Here is a 10,199-nt window from a genome sequence, read left to right on the forward strand (position 1 = left end):
TTCTTTCTTTCTTTCTTTCTTTCTTTCTTTCTTTCTTTCTTTCTTTCTTTCTTTCTTTCTTTCTTTCTTTCTTTCTTTCTTTCTTTCTTTCTTTCTTTCTTTCTTTCTTTCTTTCTTTCTTTCTTTCTTTCTTTCTTTCTTTCTTTCTTTCTTTCTTTCTTTCTTTCTTTCTTTCTTTCTTTCTTTCTTTCTTTCTTTCTTTCTTTCCTTCCTTCTTTCTTTGACCGATAGAGCTGTGGAAAAATTTTCTTACAAAATAAAATATAATTTTATCCATGTATTTTTTTAGTGGAGGTGTAGGGATTTCTAGTCCTTTAATTATGTTTTATTTTTATGAGTATTATAATTTGGAATTGAAGGATTCATTCCATAATCACATATGGAATACCCTAATTATATACAATCGTAGATTTTTGATTTGCTAATATTTATTATATTATATTAATTGTATTATGTATTATATAATTCAAAAAATTATTTATAAAATTAAATAAATATTTACCTATTCTGCAGTTATACCTACTACTATCACCTACTATATCTTTAATAATATTAATAATAATTTTTTTAAAAAGATTTTTTTTTTTTTAAATAATGGAAATTCAAATAATAAGAATTTTATTTTATCAGCTCGCAATTTTACATCTACATTCCAATGCTATATAAAAAGATAAATTACAAATTTAAAATTGTGATATAAGAAAATATAAATTTTCATTAGCGCAAAACTTCTTCCGCGAATGTAAAAAAACAGACAATACCTATATTCACAATTGAAGTGAATTTGAAGTCTTTCTTTTCTTTCTTTCTTTCTTTCTTTCTTTCTTTCTTTCTTTCTTTCTTTCTTTCTTTCTTTCTTTCTTTCTTTCTTTCTTTCTTTCTTTCTTTCTTTCTTTCTTTCTTTCTTTCTTTCTTTCTTTCTTTCTTTCTTTCTTTCTTTCTTTCTTTCTTTCTTTCTTTCTTTCTTTCTTTCTTTCTTTCTTTCTTTCTTTCTTTCTTTCTTCTTTTACTTTTCTTTCTTCAAGCCTAAACCGTGCCATATCCTATGCCATAATATTAGGTAGCATTTTCAAATAAGCATTCTCTAGAAAGTTCGGGAAAAATAATTCTTATTAAGGTAAAAGTGACTTATAGCTGAAACAAAAAATTAAGTATAATTGAATTTTTACTCCGTTCGGTAACTATTAGGGGGTTGGGTTTTTTAAAATTTTTAAATATAAAAAATAAGAGATTAGAAATACGAGTTATATTATATAAAAAGATTGACGTTTCTCTTTATGTTAATTATATATATATATAATTTACAATTGTTAGACCATGTAGGATCTGTTTATAACATAATACAAATGAAGAAAAAAATATATATATTGGGAGGACATCTGTATTTAACAGTGTTGTTAAACGGTTCATCTTTAAGCCCATTTTTTTAAAACGGCTAACTCAATATTTTATCCAGAAAAATATTACGCAAGCCTGAAGATTGATCATAGAAGGAACAAAGGTTTTTAGACATATATTTTCAAAATCATGAGGGGCTTAAGCAATATATTTCTGGCTAAAATATGAGTTAACAACACTAGTATATAAATAACGAACATATTGAGTGCTATGTGTGTCAGTATTTAACTATTCGTCACGAATTTATATTTATTTTAGCTATTTTCATGTATTATGGTTTTATTTTACTCAAACTCAAACGTATACATTGTAAACCTATTCTATTAATCATATCACGAGAAATCGGTTTAAAATGGCACATATTATGCTTTTTTTATATATTAAAGAAAAATAGGAAATATCAGGGTTAAGTTTACATAAATAACATATCCTCGATTCGCTGTCAATTATATCTCTTCCTAAAAATATAGAATATTCGAATAAATAGAGTTGATTTGATAATTTGATTGATAAGAATAGAAATATTTTTTAATATATATATAAAAATTGCAAGTATTGTATACTATTTAAATTTTAAAATTAAGTTAACAATGAAATATGTAAAGATCTAGCTTAGTCATCCTTACAAGAACAAATTTTATATGAAATCCTTTTGAATACTAAAATATATGGACTTTAAGATATAAATATTTTAAAAAAAAATTTTTTTTTTACTAGGGCAGTGCAAAACAGCTATAAGAAAATATTTAAATTATTATACGTTATACAAATAATAAAATGGATATTTTTATTAATCTAAGTTGGACCATTTTATACCCCTTAAATTATAAATTTATATGTCACAATGATTGACATATTACATTAATATAAAACCTATCATCGATTCTATTCAGAAAATAAAGGCATGATATCCAACTCACTCGGTCGGTTGAATAGCAACTTTCGAACCAGGTATACTTCTCCGTAATGAATGAAAAAAGGATCCATCAATGGCTTGAATAGGTGGCCATTCCTAGGATCATCCAATAATGGGGGGGGGGAGGAATTGTCGAATTATTTGTTTCTCGTTCCTAAACTCTTATTTTTTTCTTCTGCTCATAAAGTGATCAAAAGATTAAAGCAGAACTCGACTTAATATTGATATGGTCTGGCTAATTGACCGATTGGCTATACTATTTCAGCATGAAGTTAGTCCAAGAAATTAATTTTGCGTTTGCTTTGATATTATTTTTTTTAAAAAAATATTTCCTTATAAAAAAAATATAACCCTGGTCATTCGTAAAACTAGTGTTGTCAAACGGCTCGTTTTGAGCCGATTTTTTAAAAAATGGCAAACTCAATATTTCATCCAGAAATTATATTACTTCAAACCTGAAGATTTTGCTCATAGAAGGAACAAAGGATCTGCACATATATTATCAAAATCTCGAGGCCTTAGGGCAATATTTTTTTTCTGGTTAAGATATTGAGTTAGCCGTTCTAAAAAATCGGCTCAAAACGAGCCGTTTAACAACACTGTGTAAAAATTCTAATCCAACCGTTAAATAATGATTTTATTTATTATTATTATGGGGCCTAACTTAAATATATCCAGGGAATTCTTAAAAATCTAATAAAAGTAGAAGATATCTTGAGGATACACTGTTTTTAAATGGCCCGATTTGGGTGTCAAATTTAAAATTTTAACCAATAATAGTATTATGTAAGCCTGAAGATTTTACTCATGGAATAGCAGAAAACTGTTCAGAAGACTTTATTTGTGCCCAAATGCTAAGCTCTTAATCCTGTCATTTTTTATTTTTAAATATCGAACACAAATAGGACTGTTTAGCAAAACTACGGGAGGATTAATCTTTGATCCCTAAGGTCATACTCTCAGAATATTTATTACTAGTCACTGACTCTAATGAAACTTACTCAAATATAAATATATTGCATATAATATTTATTTTGTTTACCTTTACGGATTGGCATAACTTTTATATTTAACATAAAATAATTATTAAATTTTTGCATTATAGGAGGAATTATGAATACTATTGCTGGGATTTAATCTATGGCTGTTCAAATTTCCATTTATCGAGGTTTAAATATTAATAGTTTTTTTTTAGAGGAATGGTAAATTTAAGTGCAAATGAAAATAAGCAAGATAAAGGAGAATAGTTAAGTGTTAAGTTATATGTATAATTCTTCTAAAATTTCTGTGTGTTACTGAAAGGACTCTTATCAGAGGGGGATTAGGTAAATCAAGGAAGAACCACAGATTAATCAAAATAATTGTTAAGAAATGGGAGATTCATGGCTGATGGATGTGAGTTATAAAGTGTTTTTTTTTGGTAAATAAATAGCATGACTTGATATTGGTGACTTCCCATTAGCAAAAATCAAATTTTAAACTAAGACTTCGCATCTAGTGTTGTTAAACTGCCCTAACTTTAGTCAAATATAAAATAGTATAGCTATGTATTTATCCAAAAATATTCGAATCAATCTTCAAGTTAAGAATCAACTTAGAAGCTTAATTCAATTTTTTTAAGCTAAAAGTTTGACTAAGACACAATAGACTACATTATTCGCATCACATCTAGGGGTCACTTATCCACCTTTATATGGTATATATATAATATATAAATTACAATTTACTTGTCCACGAATAATCAGAAAAAGAGCCAGGGTGATTAGCGAAAAATAATTAAATAGCATAATTAAGTTTTATTTTTCTCTCGTAAAATATCAAAAAAATTATTTGTAAAGTCTCTCTTTTCGCAAAAATTAAATATGATTGTTTTAATTAAAATGAATAGATAGTCTTTTATATACGACTTGTTTTTTGTTATCGTGTAATTTTTAAAATCGACCCTTAAACCTATATTTCTTCAAATTTCTTATTTTTGTTATCATAAAATTTTGAATTGAACTTTAAACTTGTATTTCTTTAATTTCTTGTAATGGTTAAACCTATTTACTTTGTACCTTTGTTTGCATCATAATTAATAAATTATTAAAATGTTTATGAATTATTTGCGCATTTAGTCTTCGTTTTGCATAAATTTATATGGAGAAGTCTATAAAATCTAGTGATTTTTGTCCATTTTTTTTAATGAACAATTAATTGGAAATTACCATTTAAAAGTTTATTTTGTAAGTTAGCTTAGCAAATAAGATATTGCGATATATTTAAATTATAACTAGTTAGATAATATGTAAATGTCAAATAAGCCACTTTAGAATGATTGTTAGTCAAATAATTTCCGCTTAACCATTATTGGTTACTAAGAAAAAGTCATTTTTAAAAGTCATTATTAATAATTTAAGTTTTAAATTATTTAATCAAAATTTGATTTATATCATTTAACAAAAAAAAACACAGCTTAAATCACAGAATAGCTAATATTAAATTATATAGCTATACTATCATTTAAACAATAAACATAATATCGGTTAACCATCAGTACGGCTGCTAGAAACTTCAAATTATTTCTTAAAGTTGTCATTATAAGTTATAATTTTATATAAATCACAAATTGATTATATGTATTTCACAAAAAAAAGCTGCTTAAACCAAAGAATAGCTAATGTTAAATTATATAGCTATACTAACATCTAACATTGAACATATCGCTTAACTATCATCAAGGTTACTAGAGACTTCTAAATTATTTTTTAATAGTTGTCATTATTTTAAGTTTTTAAATTTAAATCGAAATTTAATTTTATAATTCAAAAAAAAACGTCTTTGAATAATATTTATGAACAAATAATAATTATATCTATTTTATTCTCAATTAAATACATCTTCTCTTTATATGTCGTATAAGTTCACCTTCACATGTTTACAAATTAGTTATCTATTTTATTTTATTTTTTTAACCTCTGAAAAATAATTAATTTGTTAAAGTTCATGAAAACACGGGTTAAATTTTTGACAAAAATTTATAAAAAAACAAATAAATACACATCAATTTTATTTTATTTTATTTAGCTTGAAGTCGGCCCAAATTATTTATCCACTTAAAACAAAGGTATTAGAGTTTTTTAAGTTGCCAGGATCAAAATTATTTTAGACAGGGTTTTAGGTTCCGTGCAGAAATATACACTCCTAATATTTTTTCCGCAACGATTTTCTATCATCCATACCCTCATTCTTTCCCGATATATCTTATGTGACCAAATTTCGATGCATACTTTAATTCATTTTAGTATCTTTCGAGTTAATCCTCGAATCTTTTCAAAATTAACTTGACCCCACCATGGACTCCAGCATTCAGCATTGCCTCCCTTTTTTAAAAATCTTTTTAAAACAGAGAATTATACCTAAAAAATAAATCCCGTCCAATTGTTAATTGTTTTCATCAATTCTAAGCGAATTCATTAGTTCAAAGGATTTGTTAAGCAACTCCTTACGAGATAAAGATACCAAATATCATGCTCGGTAACTTATCCACCACTATTATAATAATAATCACGGGCATCATAACTTTAAGCCATTTCAACTTCTAGTTGTTCTTTATTATAAATCATAGGGTAAATGATTCATGACGTCCTCCATCTAAATTATATATATGTCGAATGGGGTTTCGGGATTCGTGGGGATTCGGAATCTCTCAATTTTAAATCATTTGCTAAGGGCGATTTTTGGATTTTTAAAGATCTGATTTTACAGGAATTGTATTCCAGCATGTGTAGAGTATTAACATCCTCTAAATTTCAGCCAATTTCGGCGATAGACATTTTAGTATTTTTTTTTTAATTTATACGAAAAATCCAAATAAAAATTAATATAAATTGGAAGTGGTTCTAAAGTTCGTGGCAAAATTGTTTGAAATTTAGAGTTTGGGTAATCTACCCATGCTAGAATTCATTTCCAATCGAACTTTAAAATTTTTGGAATCTCTATCGGCAAATGATTTAAAATCAAGAGATTCCGAATCCCCAATACGACATTTCTTTCTTTCTTTCTTTTTTGGCTATTTTTTTCAAAAGCGCTCAATTAAGTCGCAATATTAGGTAACATTATTTGTAAATTACCCAACCAAGTTGGAGTTTTGTTATCCATGCCATTCCCGCAATCTTTAAGTTAGGATCGTTTTTTTTTATAGAGACCTATTATAACGAGTATATAATTTTAAAGATTATGAATGTCCTATAATATATTCTCGTGTAATTGCAACAACTCGTAATTGTTCTTAGTTTACGATTAAAATATTAAAATTTTATTTGATATTTAAAAGAAGCTCATATCATTTTTTTTGAAAAATTGTATGATATTTAACGAACAAATATAACTCTCATGCCGCTGTATTAAGTAAAATTCTAATTTTATTTACGTTCGCCTGTTATTGTTTTACAAAATTTAGTGGAGTTATTTTAGAAAAACCTTTTTTTTAAAAATATATAATTTTTAAGTTCAAAGTTAAATTTTAACAAAAATTAGCACAAAATATAAATCCTTTTTTTTTTTTAAATTTAGAAAACAATTTCGAAACAAAAAAAAAATCGTTTCTCTGTTTAAAATTAATAAAAATTCTAATACAATTATTTCTAAGCTAATAATGTATAAGAAGAATCGGGATTAGTTCTAAGTAGTGTTATTAAACGGCTACTTTTGAGCCGATTTTAAAAACGGCTAACTCAATACTTCACCCAGAAAAGTATTACGCAAGCCTGAAAATTTTGCTCAGAGGAGGAACAAAGGTCTATACATATATTCTCGGAATCTCGAGGCTTAGACCCCATTTCTCTGGCCAAAATGAGTTAGCCGTCTTTAAAATCGGCTCAAAACGAGACGTTTAACAAGTTTTTAAATCATCTTTAAATTCATAATTAAATATAGACCTGTTAAGCTTTAATTTACATAACCCAATCGATATTTATTGCTCATCCGTTAAAAATAGCTAAAACAGCTATCCTGGCCCTCCTTTAAAACGGTTATTAAACCTATACACTCCTAATTTTTTGTCCTCAGTGATAATTTGTCATCCGACACATCTGTTAGCTTTAGGCTAAATAACCTTCTTTCAATCACGTTTTTGATTTTATTTAGGGATATTTTTCCAATATATTTCAACCCCATCAATTCTATGTCACTCAAACTAGCATTACCTATTCTCATTTATTTTTATGATTAATTGGAGAAATCTTGAATTATCCTCAAAACTTTGATTTCAGGCACATAACATAGATATTTCTTCTGTTTAACTCGCAGCTAAGAATATGATAACTCACAAGTTTACCTCAGATCTAGATTTATTTTTTAAGGTGAGTCGGAGCGAGATACAAAATTAAAACTTCAATATTTTATTAACCACTATTTTAACCATAGAGAAAGTATTAACTTTCTAAATTACAACTTCTAATTATTATTTTAATACTCTGGCTATCATATGATATTTTAAGATCTATATCGATATTAAATAAAACCTTTGTATGGATATTAAGATTTACCAAACTCTAATCGAAAGAACCTACATCATATCTTAACTTACACCTGCAACAAAAAACAAGATGATTTAAAATGAACCTAATCGACAATAAAATAAATAATCTGGACATGAATGGCGGTTTTAGACTATGCAGCTCCTTTGACATATTTGCTGCCAGTGAACGTGATAGCATACAGAAAAATGTTAGATAAGCATCCCCAAACATCTGAAGTTATAGCAATTAGTGAAACTAATAACCTTATCCAAATTGTAACTCTAGAGAAAGTAATTAAATTGATCAGATCTTTTTAGGATGGTGCCCGTGGGTTCTAGGGCATTAAACCTCTATTTCTTCAAAACCTAACTACTCCTATTATGAATAGTCAAACTTATTTACTGGTTGAAATCACTTATCAACGGTGGCATCCCATAATTCGCAAGGGCCCTTTTTTGGACCCTAACTTGTCATTGTGAGAAAAAAGAATGGTTATATCAGGCCTATTGCCATTGGTACAGCATATAGAAGAATGTTTCAAGCTTATAGCTAGCAGAATTTTCGCACAAGTTTCTAATTTATTTGATCCTCTTCAATTAGGTGTCGAATCGAGTTCAGGATGTAAAGCGGCTGCTTATATCACTCGACAGAATGCCAATTGTTCAGCAACTGGTTAAAATATCCCTAAAATCCTTTATTCCGTACGGTCGAGTTCTTTATTTTTTGAGAGGGAGCATCTAGTAGGATTTTAAACCAGAATAAGAGTCATTCTTAGTGACTGCTTAAACATCAAATTAACAGATATGGCTTGGCATCAAGCCACACTTCTTACCAAACATGGTGGTTTTGATATAAGATCTCTATTGTCGATTTCAATACGTATTAATTAACCAACCGTCAGTCCTCTATTCTTTTTTGAATACATACAGGATAGAGTGGTCAAAATCCGTCACAACCACAACCTTATCTCTGATTAGAAGTTTTGGGATCTACCACTTGGAAAAACTCTGTTGATAACCTTATCGAGTCTTTCACCTTTAGCTAGATCCACATTCATTGAACTTATCAAGGATAGGGGACATAAATTTTTAGATGTTATTCCATCTAGTAATCTCAAACTTGAATTCCTTTTTCATTATTATATAGATGCAGCAAATTTCATACTGATGATGACAATATGGCGCTCAACCTTTATATTGCAATCGTAATGTCGGTCGGCAAACCCGACTCTTTAGGTGCAATCAATCATATCTCTTGCACTTAGGTCAGCTGGCTTTTCTACCTCATTGGAGCTTTCTGAACTCTTTTCCGATGGTAGACATCCTGATGGAATCACGAATTCCATGGTCACAAGGAAAGTTTCTATTATGGGATTTTTCTTGTCTGGACACGAAATGCCCTTCAAATTTAACAAGGACTCCATGAACAGAGCGAAATATTAATATCGCCAAATACAGCGATGATTCTTCTAATTATATATTCGTACCAATCATTTGCTCCACTTTAACAACATACTGATTTGGTTAAAAAGTATTTTAAAGACGTCAGCTGTCTAATCAGGAAAATTTCAGGGGGAATCTCTGAAAGCTTTTACTTAAGGCAGAGAATCGCAATGACCAATTATGATTGTTTTATTAATTCTATCCCTCCTGGTTATTAGGGATTTTTGTTTTTGAACTGAAGTAAGCTATTCAAATTAATTATTTTTTAAAATATTTTATTATTATTCTATGTCTAAAAGAAATAAAAATATATCAGTATATATATATAAAAGTTAATTGAAAAATATATAATATAACAAATGTTTACAATCACGTTTAGTGAATAATAAGTAAATTAAAAATAACCAAAGTCGACTATGGTAATTGAAATAGTTAAATTATATCAAACATATCAATTAATAATATAAGATTAACTATTTAAATTTAAGATTAAATATTTAAATTTATTTAAATATATGATGAATCTACATTCCCCCTCTTCTACAAAGAACAAAGCTTCTTCTCAGCAGTCATCGAGAGCTTGTTGTCCCAGAAGTTTTTTCCCGTTTCGATTGTACTCGGTTTTATCTTGGTTAGCGCATAAGTCTCAAATGTTCTCGTAGGCTTGATTCTATCACGTAGGTTTGATAAAATCGTTTATTAGAGTTGCGTGAGTCCATACGTTTTCGTAGGCTTGAATCAATCGCGTAGGTTTGATAAAATCATAAGCTTGATATCAATTTTAAATAAACAACACTATTAACATTCCCCTCCTCGACAAAGCATCAAGTTGCTGCTCAGAGGGCGCATAAGTCTGTCTGATGGCGTGAGTCCATACGTTTTTGTAGGTTAGAAAAGTTGCTGTACGTTATCATTATTATAAGGATCAAGTTTGAATATATG

The sequence above is a fragment of the Gordionus sp. m RMFG-2023 genome, chromosome 2, assembly GCF_954871325.1.
Source record: "Gordionus sp. m RMFG-2023 chromosome 2, tfGorSpeb1-WG-v2, whole genome shotgun sequence".
Classification (NCBI taxonomy): domain Eukaryota; kingdom Metazoa; phylum Nematomorpha; class Gordioida; order Chordodea; family Parachordodidae; genus Gordionus; species Gordionus sp. m RMFG-2023.